The sequence below is a fragment of the Pipistrellus kuhlii genome, unplaced genomic scaffold, assembly GCF_014108245.1.
Source record: "Pipistrellus kuhlii isolate mPipKuh1 unplaced genomic scaffold, mPipKuh1.p scaffold_m20_p_8, whole genome shotgun sequence".
In the NCBI taxonomy this organism is placed as follows: domain Eukaryota; kingdom Metazoa; phylum Chordata; class Mammalia; order Chiroptera; family Vespertilionidae; genus Pipistrellus; species Pipistrellus kuhlii.
Window position 1 is genome coordinate 45,489,569 of NW_023425584.1, and position 18,167 is coordinate 45,507,735.

General features: G+C 36.8%; 1 protein-coding gene across 2 annotated transcripts in view; it reads right to left on the reverse strand.

Moving 5' to 3' along the window:
- INPP4B (inositol polyphosphate-4-phosphatase type II B) overlaps nucleotides 1-18,167 on the reverse strand; it is a 560,042-nt gene that overhangs the window by 452,938 nt on the left and 88,937 nt on the right. The gene's annotated exons all lie outside the window — the stretch shown is intronic.

The window sequence follows — 18,167 nt, forward strand, 5'->3', positions numbered from 1 at the left end:
ACTGACCCTCCTTCAGGACTGCACAAAGATAAGATGTTCTGAAATTGTGGTCCAGCAGTGAGCCAAGAAATGAAAGAGTCCCAAACACAAAGCTAATTCTTAAGCAGCCCTGCCAAAGTTGAAAGCATGCCTTCCATTAGCCAGGAAGCTCAAAGCGGTTGATTCTGCTAAACTGAATAGATATTTTGTTTCCCTAAAAATAAATTGTAAAAAATATATTGAAATAAATTTTAATAATGCTGAAAACCTTCTTCCCCATGCAAAAGATCTGAATGTCTTAGTTCTCAATACATTCCTTTTTTTTTTTTTTTAAGCAAGGGATCAAGTATAATGCAGCTGTCACTTTCCTCCTGCAAGAATCTGTAAATAAGTACTAGTTTATTGTTAAAATAGTGTGTATAGTCAGTCTATGATTGAAACAGCTGATTGAAGGAAAACTAAGATGTTGCATTGTGTGATTAGCTTAATGCCTCAAACGCGGGACCCTATCCAATACATATGATTTAATAAACTGTGCTACAGAATTTAAATCAGTTACATAATGCTTCTTAAGATGACTATCGTACTGTATCCAGCAGAGCCCTACGTTATCCATCCACAGGGCCAACTGCAACCACATCTTAATTGTCAGGCAGAGGTCTACTAGTCACATACGTGTCATTCACTCAATGAAGGCAATGTTTCTTATCAGGATATTGGATTGCAAGGGACAAACAAGACAAAGCCTAGATACTGTCAATAAGGCCCCAGGTCAAGTTCCCAGAGAGTGAGCTGGGACTATGAGAATTAGACAAGTAATCCAGGTCAAGCAGGAAAATGTTGAGTATCAAAGGAACCCTCAGAGGACGAAAAGGTTAGAAAGATGCTCGACGTCTAGAAAGACAGTGTTTAGAACCCAGAGTGTCGGAAGGTGACACTAGCATAGAAGAACAGAAGTTCACTCTGATCCTAAAATGAGTTGTTTCCTCTCTGCCCTGTACCATGTTCTCTAATAAGTCAGAGAGAGCCTCTGAGCCCATTACTGTAGTCCTGTAGGCGATGGGAAAGTACCTGAAAACTTCACCTGAGATTCTCCGCAACAACCAACCTCATTCCTTTACCGGGTCCACCACCTCGAGGAGGCAATTAGACAACGAGGCTGCCACCCTCGAAGAGCATAAAATCTAGCTGAGGGGACAAAACATATAGGTTCACATTCTGCGACTCTAAGCAAAATGACATATAAAGAAACCAATTTTACTGTAGGCAAAATGATATCAACAAAAGTTAAATTCCTATGGCCTCTCGTCCACGTTATAACAAAATGTCATTGTTATTCAAGGACACGCTGTATACAAACATCACTGCAAGGCAATCATTGACCCAGTTCCTAACTTTGTGGATTTGCCCCAAATCCACCTCCTGTACAAACTACACCATCAGTGTCTCCCCAACTTTCTCTCTTCACTTCTTAAACTATTCTACCATGGCATCTGCAGTGCCAACTCAATCCCTGTCCCCCTCTGTCTTACCAATCAGCTACTACTTACATAGTTCTCTGAACATTTCAAAACCATGGGCTGCAGCCATCCCCTCCTGCGCCTCACAACTCACCAACTCCTTTGCCAGCCAGCCAGTTGAGGGGTCTTGTCAGGGGGCAAATTGGATAACACTGAGGATATCCAAGCAAAAGTAGGCTCGTAGTTCCACTCTTTTATTGTAAAATTACTTATTATATGACGTTCCTTTACATCTTTTACTTGTTTTCATAAAAGTACTTTCCTCCAGCAAGGAAGTAGATGAAACCACAGTGTGCAGCTCAGCACACTCCATTGTGTGCATTTCTTCTTAGAATGGTTAGGCCGGAGAGAGCGAAGCACAATAGGGACAATGGCAAGCTTTCACTTCCTTTTAGTTTAAAAGTATGTCAGTTATCATTTATTATACTAATAATGAATTTTTAAAAACTTCTTAGAATCACATCTTACATGTGTTAATAATGTCAGTTGTAAGCAGCATAAGATGTGTTGTTATTTGCTGTACAATACTTCATAATTTCCAGGAAAAAGAGACACCTGGAGAATTGACTTCTAATGACTTCTAATGAAAAGTCACCTCTCTCTATCCCCAATATCCCCCCCTCCTCTGATCCTGCCCCCTGGTGGACAGTGCACACCATAGCAACTGATCGGATGGTCAGAGGGACACTTAGCATATTAGCCTTTTATATAGAGAGATAAGACATTGCAAATCACTTTCTAGGCACTGCCTTACTCAAATCCCTTTTCCCTCCTGCATTCATAGGTAAATGGCAATAATAATGATGATAACAACAACATCCTTACCAGATAAACTCAAAATGATAAAGATTCTATTTGGGAATTTCAAATTCCCAGAATACTACATATTTAACAAAATAAAAGGCTATATAATTTAAGACTAGTTTGTCAGAATGTGACACATGATTAAATTTACAAAGGGGATAGCGCATGATGAAAAATTCTATTCTGTTAAAATTCTGATCTGTTTAGCCCTAAGCAGTATGGCTCAGTGGATAGAGTGTTGACCTGCAAAGTGAAGGGTCCTAGGTTCACTTCCAGTCTAGGTCATGTACCTTGACTGCAGGGTCAATCCCAGGCCCTGGAAGGGGTGCACGAGGAAGGTAATCAATTGGTGTGTCTCTCTCACACTGATGTTTCTGTCTCTGTCTCTCCCCCACCCTTTTACTCTCTCTTAAATAAAAAAAAATCAATGGAAAAATATCCTCTGGTGAGGATTAACCAAAAAATTTTTTTAATCTATTTATAAATGCTTAATTTAGCATATAACCCCTTACTTTCCCTCCCTATACAGTAAAACAGCATTTTTCAACCACTGTTCCGCGGCACACTAGTGTGCCACGAGATGTTGCCTGGTGTGCCGTAGGTGCAGACAAGACAAGAATTTCATAATTTTTCACTATTTTGTTTACTTAATATTTCATAATAAAGTAATTATAAAATACTTTCTTTGTGTTTATTTGATTCCTATTCAAGAGAATTACTTTATATATAGTCAATATAGGCACAGAGTTAAATTTTTTAACATTTTCTAATGGTGGTGTGCCTCGTGATTTTTTTCATGAAACAAGTGTGCCTTTGCCCAAAAAAGGTTGAAAAACACTGCAATAAAACATTTCAATAGATTTGTCTATACTCTTGGTCCTCACATTGTCTTTTCCATCTTTTCCTTGAAACCATTTCAATCAAACTTTTGTTTTCATTATTCTATCAAAACTTCTGTTGTCATATCACTAATGACATGTTGTTGCATAATCAATGGTCATGCAGCCATGATCTGATAGAGTGATTTTCAACATTTTTCATCTCATGGACACATAAATCAATTACTGAAATTCTGTAGCAGATCAAAAATATATTTTTGCTGAAATAACAAAAAGTAGGTATAATTTTGATTCACTCACACTGACAGCTATTGTTGTGTTGGCTGTTGTCATTTTTTAATTTGACAATCTAAGGGAAAAGAGGTCAGTGTCCCTGACTAAATGGCCAGGTATTGAATGTTTTAAATATTATTGTAGGACACTGGTTGAAAATGTCTGATCTAATAGCTAAACAATTGGCAAAGTCTCCAGCAACTGAATACTGATATCAGCATCTCTAGTTTAGATAGTAAACAAAGGTCAAAAGTTGTCTTTAGTCTATGGTCATGGTGAAGCCACATAGTAACTTTTAAAGCCACAAAAGGCCAGAAGCAGAGGGTGTAGAAATTAAGCTCAATAAATAAAGAATCTGGTTTAGTCCATTTGTATAAAGCTTTTGCTATTTAAATGAAGGTACAGAATGCTTATCTGCCATTTTTAACTTAAAAATGCACTAGATGAAGAAACTGCATGATCTGTCTTTCCCATAAAAAAAACAATTCTGAGTTGAATATGGTTTTAATAATTCTTCTCTGTGCTATACCTGGTATTCCCTCAACTCAATCCATTCGGAGCCAGATATTCAAAAATGGGCCCAGACAGTTAGATTTCTATAGAACTGCATTTCTGTATTATTTTCCATTGTGGGATAGAGAAATTTTTTTCTTTTAAATATATGTTTTGAATTATATTAACACCTATCATTACTTTAAAAAAAAACATTCTTGTTAAGAAAAATCTAGATTTTGTGTATTTGTCCAATTTATTGATCATTTTCCTCCTAGACCATCCCCATGGAACTAACATCTTTAATTCTTACAGCAGGTGCTTTTTTCTACCTCAGACTATAATCTGTTCTTAGAATCAGGTCACATGACCTTCCTCTGAAATTATGTGTGTTTTTGTGGTTAAGAACCAGTGAAATGTCTTCAATTTATATTTTCAATATAAAAACTATTTGGACCAAGAATATTTAGTTAACGCTGTACCCAAAATATTGCAAAATGTTGAAAAACAGATTTTTTACACATTTATTACCTCAGAAAATATTATGATCATATATCAGTCAGAGTCATTAATTAAAAACACAGAAATTGGCTCTGTCAACCTTAAATCATAAGGGAGTTTACTGGGAAGATGTCAGGGCTGGTGAGCGGCTAAAGGGCCAGTCTTGGTAGGAAGAAGCAAGCCCCAGGAAGGCAACCAGAATCACAGAAAAAGTCAGAGAGAGAGGACAATCTGGTCTATTGTTAGTACAGTTATGGCAGATAATAGCCAAGATGTGCCACAGTTACCCACCCCCTGCCTGCTGTAGGACAAGGGGAGAAGAAGCAATACTCACTATATTACCACAGTGGTTAGTGGTCATTCCCTTCCACCCAGTGTCTGTACTATAAAAGGTGACCTAAAAGGGTACAGTATGGCCAAAAAAAATCATGAAGATCAACCACAAGCCATCTCTGAAGAAATGAGATCCAATAATGATGGCAGTCACAGCCTTTTAGGTACCATTAGGCTGAAAAGATCATCAGAAACACCCTGAAAATGAAAAAAAAAAAAAAAAAAAAGGTAACAAGAAGCATTGAATAGCCAGAAAAAAAGGTGAGATTCCAGGAAAAGAAAAGGACTCTGCCTTCTCATTCATTATATCTGTATATATTTATATATGTAAAACTGCAGAACTTGTTTTGAACAAAAGGAGGTTAGTGTCCCTCTCCAAAGCCAGTGAGGGTGCGTCAGAAGGAGTAACTGAAAGAGGAAGCTGTGCTTCACAGTGCAAAGGACCCAAGTCCTCATCAGCAACACAGGATGCAACATGGTGGCAAGATAAGGAGGCCTGAATGGACATGGAAAAGCAGATGAAGAAAACTTAAAAACAATGAACCAATGGGTGAGGTGTATAAGTACAGGAGTTGGGGGGTAAGCAATGAACTCACCTTGAGAAGGCCAATTTTCAGCAATAAATTAGTGGAAGTCATCTGTCATAAGGATGTGAGAATGTTCGAATATTCGTGGTTTAATAAAAGGGGGGAAGGGAGGAGAGAGAAAGGGAGATAAAAGGAGAGGAAGAAAGGAAGAAAGGAAGGTAAGGAGGGAGGGAGGAACTGTGTTTACTGATATGATGATGAGTACAATGATGTATGAATTACATGTAATTTGATAAAACTATAACCCTTGGGATATCTATTTTATTTAAATCCTACATAAAGGCCGTTGTCTTGGCTGTGAACATTCACCATACCTTGGAATACCCAGAGCATGCGCTGTTGTAATTGTTAAATTGTCTCCCCTTCTGGGTTTTAAGCTCTATGAGAGAGGGGGGCATATGTGTCCAAATATATTTTGTTTGTCTTTGTAAATCCAGAAACTAATAGACTTCTTGACTCGCGGTAGGCACTTAATAACAATTCTGAGAGATTCAGTGCATGAATAATAACTTAGGTTGCTAAAAGGCCTTACACACAGGAAAGAGAAGACCTGCTCTGCTCTCCATCTAGTCAGGTCAGGAATATGTGTTGTTTATAAACTGTCTCATATTTTATTACATGAATCCTACCCAGAGCACAGCCACCAGTGCTGCTAACCAGACCCTAAAAATCACTAATTCACTGAGCTGCAACCACCCTTGGCTAAGGCTAAATAAATAACCCTAACCATGATTCCCTATTTCAAAGACAAAACACATAGGCTGAGATTTAAAGCAGGAATTTCATATTCATAGGCCCACAGGAGCCAGATAGGCAACATCTGTGAGGGTCATGGGCAAATGGGTATTGTGGTAACAATGGGGACTGAAATGCAAGAACAATGCAGGCCTTCTTCTTTCTCTTTAATGTATTTTATTGATTTCAGAGAGGAAGGGAGAGGGTGAGAGAGATAGAAACATCAATGATAAGAGAGAACCATTGATCAACTAGCTCCTATTGGGGATGGAACCCACAACCTGGGCATGTACCCCGGACCAGAATCGAACCTGGAACACTTCAGTTCACAGTCAGATTATCTATCCACTGGGCCAAACCAACTATGGCCATGCAGGCCTTTTCTAAAGGGAGCAGACACTGCTCTGCTCCAGTGAATTATTCCCAGATCTTCTGACTGGGTTTTTCAACCTGAAATTCTAAAATATGCTCATGAAACTACTCATTTTTTAAATCTGACTTATTAGAACAATAGAGAACAAAACAAATCTCTGGGCCTTATCCAGCTGTTGGGAATTATAAATTCATGATCATGGCTTTAAGCCAATGAAGCAGAAGACAGACTTTGAGACTGCTGATTGATACATTCTATTCTGCCAGGTCCATCAATGCCTTTCCTTGGATCAGCTCCTTCTACTCAATGACAACTCCAAAACTTCAATGCTATCTTCAAGCACCCTCCTAACACTCTCCTACTCTGAGGGGAAAATCTTGATTTAAATGTCTTTTTAAATCAACATTATACTCACCATCAATGAAAATCCACTAACATTAATAAACAACCTCCTCATCTTCCCACGCTCAGTTTATAAACTATTATTCAAACATCCAACCTCAGAGGAGAGGGGATCTTTCTACTCTTTAAAAAGAATCACCCTACCATTGTCCCTAATAGATCCTCTCCATTAATTACCTCTTTCCTGAAAGACCTGCATCTTCTCCTTTTGCACAATTTAGTAACAGTCCATCTTAGTGGGGGGAACCTAATACCTATAGTCCCCTCATTTAAATTTTCTTTAAAGTAAAGCTTGTTTTTCACACTGTCCTATAAGCTTTACTGTTTTATTAGCATGGATTTACAGAACAGGAAGAAATCATTTTTACTGACCTACTCTAAGTTTTCTAACTTATAAAAATCACTTAATTTCATTGGCCTTCTTGATAAATACTTATTAGCCTAAGATATACAAAGCACTGCTCAAGAACGATCCATTATATATCTCAATTGGCATCAAAGTTTCTCAGCACAGTTAATACTCTGGCATAAGTCATGTATCTCCAGCTCACATGTCAGAGCAACAGAATAAAACCAAAGTGGGAAACACAAGTAATTGAAAACCTGACTTTAGAGAAAGGATATAAATGAGCTAATGCATGTTACTTGTGTAATGAACACCTAGTATGTTTATCTCATGTGCCTACCCTCCACCCAAAGAATAAAACAAAACAAACAAACAAGCAAAAAAAGAACTAAAGTGGGAAATGAGCCCATATTGTTTAGTTGGCAGAAAAACCATCATCTGTAAGCACAGCCAATGTTTTGCTGCACAATGAGCCTAAGAGGACATTTAAATCAGTTGGGATTAGCTATTCTATTGACTCTCAATTTGTGGCTACAGATGGAAGGGTGAAAATTCCATATGTAAGAGGAGATAATGTTTCTGAAAGTTTCAACTCAAGTGCCAAGATAGGAGACTGGCAGGCATGTAGGGAACGTGGGTCTCAGGAGCAATCTTTTATCTTGATTGCTGCCCAAGATCGTGTTTTCTGATTCATGCATCAAGACCCCTAGAGCGAGTTACAAAATCAATTTAATGGACTGAGGCAAGCATTTTTTAAAAGAAGTTATATGGAAGAAATAAAAATAGAGTGCAGGTCACATAAAAAAGCAGTAATTGTGTCACAAAAAACTATGTATGTTAGTGTGAGTGTGTGTGTATGTGTATGTGTGTGTGTTTCTTCAAGCTTCATGAGTGAGTAATCTATATCATCTGTCTTTGCCTTTTCACTTCCCAATGTCAATCTGTTGTTTCTGCTTTGGCAAATCCACTGAAATTCCTCTGGATGATGTCACTGATGGCCTTCTATTGCTCATATTTAATGTACCCCTTCAAATGCTTTCACAGTTGAATACTCTGCAGTGTTGAACACTATCCTACCTCCTTCTTAAAACTTGCATTGCTTTTGGTTTCTTCAACTCACCCACCTCTGGCACTTTCCTCACAGGATGACATTAATTTGTACATGGTTACTTTTAATTGGAATGGACCCTGCTTGAAACTTTTCCTTTCCATTTTGGTCAACTAAATTCCATGAACTGCATCATAAAAAATTGGAATGGGGCATAGGGTGCTTTTCCTTTCACAGTCTTGTGTGATTGATTACAAATGAGATAAAACTGATGAAAAACTTGTTGGTCGTTGATATTATTTCCCTGCTTTTATTTGTATGGGTTTTTTCTTTTATAGCTTGCAAGCTCAGTTGTTACAAGAAAAATCAATAAACAAGCTTTCAAGGAAACTTATACCCAGAGAGAAGAAAGGCCCTTTTGCCATGAAGTTATTCTTTTCCTTTCTAAGGATGTAATATCCACTCCAAAGCCAGAGTTCACTTGCAAGTCAGCAGAAACCTCACATGCTTGTGCGGACTCTGCTGGGAGAACAGAGCCCCCAAGTATTTTCAGAGGGATATCTTTTGTGAGTAGGATAGCTTCTGTGAATTGAATTGTTCAGAATGTCAGGTAGGATTGAAGAAAGGAAACTAATGTGGACAAGAAAATAAACCATTACCCACATATCTAGCAGCTAGAAGAAGGACCTAGGGCCCTGGGAAATCAACTTTACTTTAGGCCAGTTAAAGGGTGCAGGTCCACTCTAGAGGCAGGTGACTTCATCTCATTGCATTTCAGTTTTCTTCCATGTGAAATGGAGATTCCGATAGATTTGTTGCAAAAATGATTCCAATTCTCCCTGCTCCTGTCTCCAACCAATTGCAATGTGGTTTTGCAACTCTTTTTGTGCAATGATGGAGTCTACTAGTATTTCCCCATCCCTCGATTCCAGGTTAGCCTTCAGACTTGCTTGGGTCAATAGAATGTGGTAGAAGTGGTTTTATGCCAGTTCTAAGCCCAATCCTCAAGAAAGCTTAAGCATTGCTGCTGTTTTTCTCTCAGAACCCTGATACCACCATAAAGGCAAGCTCAGTTTAGACTGTTGGGGAGAAATCCTATAGAACAAAGCCAATCAGCCCATTTGTCCCAGCCAAAGTCATGGACACGGGAGAGCTCAGACAAAATCAGCAAAGTCAAACCATAGCTGACTTTCCAGCTGGCTTCAAATACAGAGCAAACCCAGCTAAGACCAGTGTAAACTACACAATTTGCAGATTTGTGCCAATGGGTTTTGCTCATTGAGTGTTTGTTAACACAGTATAATTGTGACAAAATGACAAGAGATAACAGTGGGACCTAATTCTTAGTACTGTGGTTAGAACAGTGCTGGCATCAAATAAGTAATCCATCAATATTTGCTACTAGTCTGGTCCAAAATTTGTCAATACCACACAGAATGGGATTGGGGTAACTTCTTAAAGAAAAAGAGTTCCCCAGACTAAACTCCAAAACCTAACAAAATTAAACTTAAGGTGTCTTCCACAAGGTTTGTGAGATTTAATAATGACAGAATATTGATCTATTAAATGTATCACAATTTTAATAAATTCATAAGAAAAAGTAAGCATATTTTCATAATGAGGAAACAGGTAACCTGTCAATGCATTAAAAATAATCAATCTCCAAAGTCCTTCACACTTCCTGTATAAATATCTAATATCGGATATATGCCCAGCTCTCATGTCACCAATTAGATCGAACATCAAACCTCTCCCTTGCAAATGGACAATAACACTTTTATTACATGATTAATTGACCAGGTAGTTTTGTAAAATGCTGAATTTTATATCTTCCTTCTGTAGTTTTATGATGCTCATTTGAACATTAGTCTCTGAAAATCCTGCTATAATGAAACCTGTTTAACTTTGTTTAACCCAGCATTTCTTAAAATTAGTGAGCCATGAAACCTTTTATCCTTTCGTCTATTTTTGTGTAATACTCATTGAATTCAGTAGCACTGTATTCCAGTGAGAAAACTTTGTGAAGAGACATTCGGGATGCAGCTGTGGAAAAGTGGTCTTTCAGCATTGGGCTGGGGTGTCTGAATTTCTGGAAGAGCCCAGAGAGAACCCAGCCCTCTCTCTATTTTCACTTAATCATGTCAATGCACAGACAAATGAACATGTTGAGGAAAAACTCACTGGTGCATATGGAAGTTGGAGTCAGTTTCTCAATGTGGAGCTAAAACAGTTTGCTTAAAATTGGCATCGTCTCTCATACAAAATACTTCAGGAACATCTGTGTCATTTAACCATTTGTAAATGATAAGGAAAGTGACAAACTGAGGACAGATTTCTCGGTCTCATCCCAGCCCAACCCTCTAAGGGGGTTAAGTACTGGAAGCACAGGGTTACAGAGCAAGCCAGCTGTGTGCTCCCACACCAGGTTCAATGTTGAGACTGCCTTCACTGAACATCTGGCTAACGATGTGCCTTGCATTTATGAGCAGCCCTTACCCACAGCATCTGCTCCCGAGAGCATATTACATGGGTCAAGAAACTGCAGCATGCTTCCAAATGTTTGCCTCATCACCTACAAACATAACTCAGCCACTATCATGCGGAAAATCTTGATAAGTTAATTTTAGTAGTAGTTCTAAAATAGCAACATGCACAAAAAGTGATAATCTTATGAAGTTAAACCAATAATTCTTGACTACAACTTCAGTATATATGAAATTATTTCTTTAGACTATGTCCTAGCCCACCTTCCACTTACTGCAGTAACTAAAACATTTTTTTAGCCTTAAAAGTGATAAGGGTATAACATTTACATTAGTATTTTTCTTGGGAGAACTGGTTTCAATAAAGAACATGTTTTCATAATTCTCTTTCTTAGCTTTTCCTAATATATTTTTTAAATGCATTAAAAGCAGAATTTTTCCAAGAGAGAAAAATTAGAGTAAGGCTACATTTTTAAGTTTTATTTTAAAACTAGAGGTGTGGTGCACAAATTTGTGCATGGGTGAGGTCCCTCAGCCTGGCTGGTGATTGAGGGCTGGTTTACGGGGAGGAGCCAGAGGTGGAGGGAGAGACCCCTGGAGGTTGGCCAGCTGCCTGCCCAATTAGGACCGGGCGGGGGGGGAGGGGGGCGGGTAGGACTGCGAGAGGATGGCTATGGGAGCACACTGACCACCAGGGGGCAGCTCCTGAATTGAGTGTCAGTCCCCTGATGGTCAGTGCATGTCATAGCAACTGGTTGACCAATCATTCTGGTCGTTTGGCTGTAACAGTCACTTAGGCTTCTATATAGATCGATGGATGGATGGATGGATGGATGGATGGATGGATGGATGGATAGATAGATAGATAGATAGATAGGTTTGATACTTGGTCAAATCATAGCCAATCACCTAAGATTGAGTTCTATCTAATGATTAAAATCTAACAGTCTGAATCTTTCTGCTAATGTGAATCTGATTTGACTGTATATTAATGATATTATTTAAAAATAACATTACTAGTGTCTAATAAACATTGGCCAATACTATATTTTTCTTATTGATTTCGGGGGGGGGGGGGGGGAATAAGATGCTTTTTTTTAACCTGGTGCTTTAAGGATTAAACAATTGTGTGTATTATAATTCATGTGAAAAATACCTTTTTTTTTTCAGTTTCTAGATTGTTTTCTTTGTCAACTGGTGAGCAAACACCCATAACACTCTTGGCATATTTCAAAATGTTCTGAATATTTTGAAACAACAGAGCACAGATCCAGGAAAGTTTAGACAGTTCTAAGTAAACAGTGTACAGATGTGGATGCTGAAAAATTTATACCACACAATCTTCTGATGGGCTGAAGCACCGAAAATGCTTCTTCTACAAAAACAGAACGAAACAAACCCAAGGCACAAATACTCCTGCAATCACAGCATAAATCAATAAGAAAATATTGAAACAGAAGTTTAGAGCTTTGGCAACAGATATAATTTCTAACAGAGTACTCAACCTCACACATGGTTCTTCATGCCATCTCACTGGTGAACAGGATGCTAGAAGAAGTAATTGTTCACCTAAACAGAAACCCCAGTTTAAAAGTTTTTTTCCCAAGTATTAATATTTTGTGATGCTTATAATCCTTCTCATATTTCAAGAAATACTTCTTATACTTTTAAAATAAGTACTTACTATTCTCAGATAAAGTGCTCTAATAAAGTAGCAATTGTTTTTTGTTTTCGCCAATGAAGGCCACAGAAACCCTGGGAGGTTGCTGCTGACATCTAGTGGCATAATTTTAAAAAGGCCAAATGCATTAAAAATACTGGTACCTATGGATAGAAAGGAACAAACATACGTATATATGCACTTGCAAAGTCTAATGGACATCCCACATTATAAATTATATGCCTCTGCCCACACCACTCTGCCTGCAATGACTTTCTTCCCTTTCCAAAGTACTTTGAGTAGCACAAAATCGAAGAAATATAAACTAACGTAAGGGCTAAAGCATTAAAGGAACCAATTCCCTCAAAATCCTTAGTCTTCTACTGGGAATTGCCAGTTCCCTGAGAGCCCTAATTCCCAAAGGCCCTGTCTCAATCCCAACTGTCCTAATTTTATCTCAACTTCCCAAATAATCCTAGTCCTTTCCCAACCTCTACACCTCGAGTTTAGGTACTTCCAGGCCCTAACCTAAAGAGACTCTACTGTGGAGCCGGGAATACATTATTTTATATTTCACATCTACAAACATACACGCAATCCAAAATGGCCACACAATTCCTAGTCATGAAATTCAACAATTATTGAAAACTTAGAAATAACTATCATGGACTGCTTTAATGATTCCCAACCATCTACAAGAATGATGATATATAGAAGAACATGGAAGAAATTGACATTGATGTGACAAATGATAAGAACAAGAAGATAGCTTCTACAGGCATGTAGAAGGATTTTTTTTTTTATCCAATGATATGTTTTTATTGATTTTAGAGAGAGAGGAAGGGAAAGAGAGAAAAACATTGACAGGTTGACCAAGGATCAAACCCTACAAGCAAGCTAGGTATGTGCCCTGACTGGGAATCAAAGCTGCAACCTTTTGGTGTATGGGGAAAAGTTCCAACCAGCTAAGCCATACCAAAAAGGATATATTTTGTATCCTCAGTATGCCTTTATGTATGGTGTACGTGTGTGTGTGTGTGTGTGTGTGTGTGTGTGTGTATGTGCGCGCACGCAAAATAAGAGACTCAAATTCTGCATGTAATTCCACTCCAGCTAGAGCACTTGTGAAGGCAGTAGGTAAACAATGAACTGATGATGAATGAATAAATGGAAGAGGTAGCAAATTACAATATATTTTTTCTACTGATTCTGATGTTAGATAAGTAATATCCTCAAAAGGCAGTGTTTGCTTTAGGCAAAAGTGCCTTTGTTGAGTAGCTCAAGTTAGATGTTTCTCCAATGACATGTGCCAAGTGACACAAAGCCAATGAGGAGTACAATTAGGCAATTTCCCTTTGGTGAAGAGTGTGTTTCAATAATTGAAAATTATTTGCTTTATATATTAGTATATTTGAATATTGATTTTATTCTCATTGAAAGAGGATAAAGGGAAAGTAGATTCTCAAGGTAAATTATAACTTTCATAGTGAGAAATGTTTTAGCTTTTTAAATATTCCTTCAGTGGAAATCGTCGAGATGGAAGGAGCTCATTCATTTCAATTTATCTACTCCACTTATAAGTGGGAGTAATAATGGGTGACAGATGGATCTACTTTAATCATTTTGAAGGGGACAAAAATCTCATATCTGTATGTGTACTTTTATATATAATAAAAAGAAACTATATATATAATATATATATACATATATACACACACACACACACACACATAGATAGATAGATAGATAGATAGATATAGATAGATAGATAGATGGGAATATGTTATTTCAGACTTCACATCTACAAACTATTAAATACCATTATATGCAAATCAATGTGGTAGATACTAGGTAACCTTACAGACTGAATAAAGATTAAGAAAGGGAAATTGATGTTGTATAATGAGGAATTCAGAAGATTCTGTAAAGAGAAGTTTTCTGATTATTAGACTTTGAAACATAGGGGAAAGACCGGGCATTCACAGAGGAGTTTTCAGCATAAGAAAAAGACAAAAAATGGGTAGGATCTGTAATGGAGTAGGAGAGAAAAAAATAGGGTAAGTAATATAGGTTGTGAATTGGTGGAAAAACTTCAATATTAGCAGAAGCTAATCATAGACAATGCTATAACTTATAGTCTTAAGAGTGTTTTTTTTTAAGTTTTAAGAAAATGAAGTATCGCACAGAATCTAATACTCAGAAGAGTAAAGGCTGATGAGCACTTTTGCAAATAACAAAAGTCATGAGAGCCAAAAAGGCAAATTCATAAAAAATTTATCATAACAATTCTCATGTAAATTCCTCTTTAAAAATTACTTGTTAATCACCTCTCCATGAAAATGTTCCAATGTTTTATTCTCCGATTTTCAGTTTAAATTCTCTTTGGGAGCATGTTTGGCCTGATGTAACTATATTTATGCAAAGCATTGCATGTGTCTTACATGTAATCTAATTTAGACATTGTGACAATTACATCACTATTTTTATCACATGCCATAGAAATGCTTTTAATGCTCATTTAAATTCATGGTCATTAACTTATTAATCAACCTGCAAGTTTTGAGGCTTTACTTTTATTATTATGTTGCAATATGTATGTAATAACTAATATACAACATAATTTGTGGTAAGCTCTTAAAATATCAGAAGATTTTTAGCCTTTTAACTCTCAACTAAATCTCAACAAGCATTATTACCACAACATTTTCTACAGCCAGCGATAATAAACACGATGAAACAAATCTCTCAACAATATCTTTATAACTTAGTTTTAGTGCTCTTGAATATAAATAACCCTATACACTAGCCTTATGACAGTTTGTTTCCAATTCTCAAAATTGTGTTTATATTAAACTTAAATTCCAACCTAAAGTACATTAAAAAATTACTGCATCCTTATTAATATAAATTAAAGGTTGATATTATAATTATAATTTCCTACAGAAAAAGTCATATATGTTTAAGAATAAAACTTAAGAGTCCTGCATAATAAAAATAAATTACAGGCATGACATTTTCTTAATTGAAATTCAATTTATTTCCAGGACGTATAAACCTGTATAAAAATAGAACAGAATAATGCTCTTTATTTTTTTTTCATAATCATACTTAACATAGAGAAGGATATTCAGTCCTGACTAAAGTTGCCTCTCTCTAGATGACAAAATTAAGAATATTGTTACTAAATTACATAAATAACTTCACTTAATAATATACAACATGAAGAGCTATTTAACCTGTTAACTGAGTGGGACCTATAAATACATCAAATGTAAACAATATCGGGAATGGGTAGGGCGTATGAATACGTCCTGGAAATATATGTTGCGCCCTGAGAGGGATGGTATATATTTCTTGTAATCTTTATAATTGTTTGTAAAATTTTTAATTTTTTAATTCGATGTTTCTATTTTTTTGTTGGTATTCTTTTCTATTTTTTTGTAATTTTGTATTTCCCTTTGTGCTTTATATATAAATAAATGAAAATATATATATATCATTTATTTTAATTAAGTATAAATAAAATAATAATAATAATATGAAATTACATCCTCCGGGCATTACGTACTGACACATCCTAGTGAAAGAGTACGCGCCCATTACAGGTTGCATAATTAAAAAGGGAACTCCCTGGTTAACAGGTTAAGAGCCCTTTTAAAAGGGTCAAAAGTAGAACTTTCAGGTAACCTTACACACAAAAGTGCTTGCTACTCCAATAGGTTGCTCTCTGAGCTCCATTGCCAGACTTAATCCTACACAAAAGGAGTGGGTTAATCCTCATGTGCATCTGAGAAAACTGAGCAGTCCCATTCATCTAAAAATAGCACCGAAACTAATACGTCTGAATAGTCTTTTATTTAAACACTAGAGGCCTGGTGCACAAAATTCTTGGGCTGGTGGTGGTGGTGTCCCTCAGTCCAGCCTGAGACCCCTTGCGCCATACCACCTGCCAGCTTATGCTCCTTACCACAGCTCACTGCTCCTTAGCACTGCTGTGGAGGCAGGAGAGGCTCCCACCACTGCCATCCATGAGCCTGGCTTCTGGCTGAGCAGGGGAGCGCACTGACCACCGGCGGCAACTCCTGAGTTGAGTGTCTGCCTCCTGGTGGTCAGTGCGCATCATAGTGACCAGTTGTTCTGGTCATTCTGCAAAAACAGTTGTTAAGGCTTTTGTTATATGAATTTAAATTTACATATAAATATTACATCTAAGATATTAGAGACACAGCATCAACTCATTAGCATTCATTGTCTAACAGAAGCTGTTTATAAATACCCCTATTTCATGGAATCCAAATGACCAGTTTAGAGAGATGACAATATAAACACCATTTCTCCCATCCCAGGTCACTCCTCCACACTTTACTCCCAGCATTTGCACAAACACACATGTCCTAGAACATCTTCCCTTCAGGAGTTTTACCAGACCAAAGCACTTGAATTCTGGCAAGATACAGAACTGTTCCTTTATTCTTATGATGGGAGTAAACACATTTTGTACTCTGAATACACAATGTTAGAAATCCTACCCTTGTAATTGAATTTCCCCTTTCCACCCAACTTTCCCTTTCCTACATTCAATTCAAAGTGTGTGTCTCCATGTCTTAAACAAACAAAAGACTAATAAAACAACAGATGTATATATACTTTTAAATGTACATGAACAAAAAAATAATTTCACAGGAATGAATCCTGGATAGTCTGAGCTCCTTTTATCCTTTTATTCTAGTAGGTATGGATCCTTGACTCTCCCCACTGGCTTCAACTCATTTCATGTGGTTCTTTCTCTCTCTTACTGTGTCATCACCATCCACTCCCCCTCAACAAGCACTTTTCTACTCCTTCTCTCTTATGCCTACATCGCAGAGCTCAGTGTGAACATCTTCCACATACAGCCTAGGTATCAGTGCTCGTTGCAATGTGTCTCTGTGGGGAGTCAGTTAATAGTTCTATGCAAAATGCAGCTCTCCACTGATGTCATTAGCCATTTAAAAATATTTTATAGATTCCATTAAAATTTTAGTATAGCTAAAACTTGAATAGAGTGCCTACAATTCCAAATCGCCTTTAGGAGAGAGAAGCTGCTTCCTTAGGGATTTACGTCTCCTTTGAAGAATCAACTAAAATCAGAAGTACGTAGAAACACCCAATTTGTAATTCAACCTAACAATTTATTTTTGCTCAGCTGCAAATTTAAGGTCAGAAACAAGTTTTCTGCTGATGTCCATTAAATTTAAATGCTACCTTTGTTTCAACGCTCATTTGTTTTCAGGAATTCAACAATTTGTCAAAACTAAAACCCAATCAGATTCAATTAGAAAACAGTCTAATATACATTTCAATAAATCTCATGCATATACATATGGTAACATCCTATCTTCATAGCTCCATAAATATCGATAGATAGATGGGTATATCACAATTCTAACCTTTTAGAAACTTTATTTTTTTAAAAAAAAAAAACTCTTTTAGATAGTACCTTTATTCATAAAATATGCACATGTATATCTGTAGCTTACATTTTATTTACCCATATATATCATTAGTATAAGTATTCATATTTTTAAGCCAACATATGTAAATAAATCACATAGCAATCTCAAAATTTAGCAACTATATATGCAACTGGTAAGCATAATCAGGCATGCTATTCAACAACTGTATGATATAATTCAGTCTTTCCAAAGAAAATATGATTTGTATGATGGTGTCTTCATAAAACTCAAAAGAGTTTGAGAGGAATTTGAATGGAAATTTTTTGTATATTCAAAAAGTAATATGTAAAATCATCT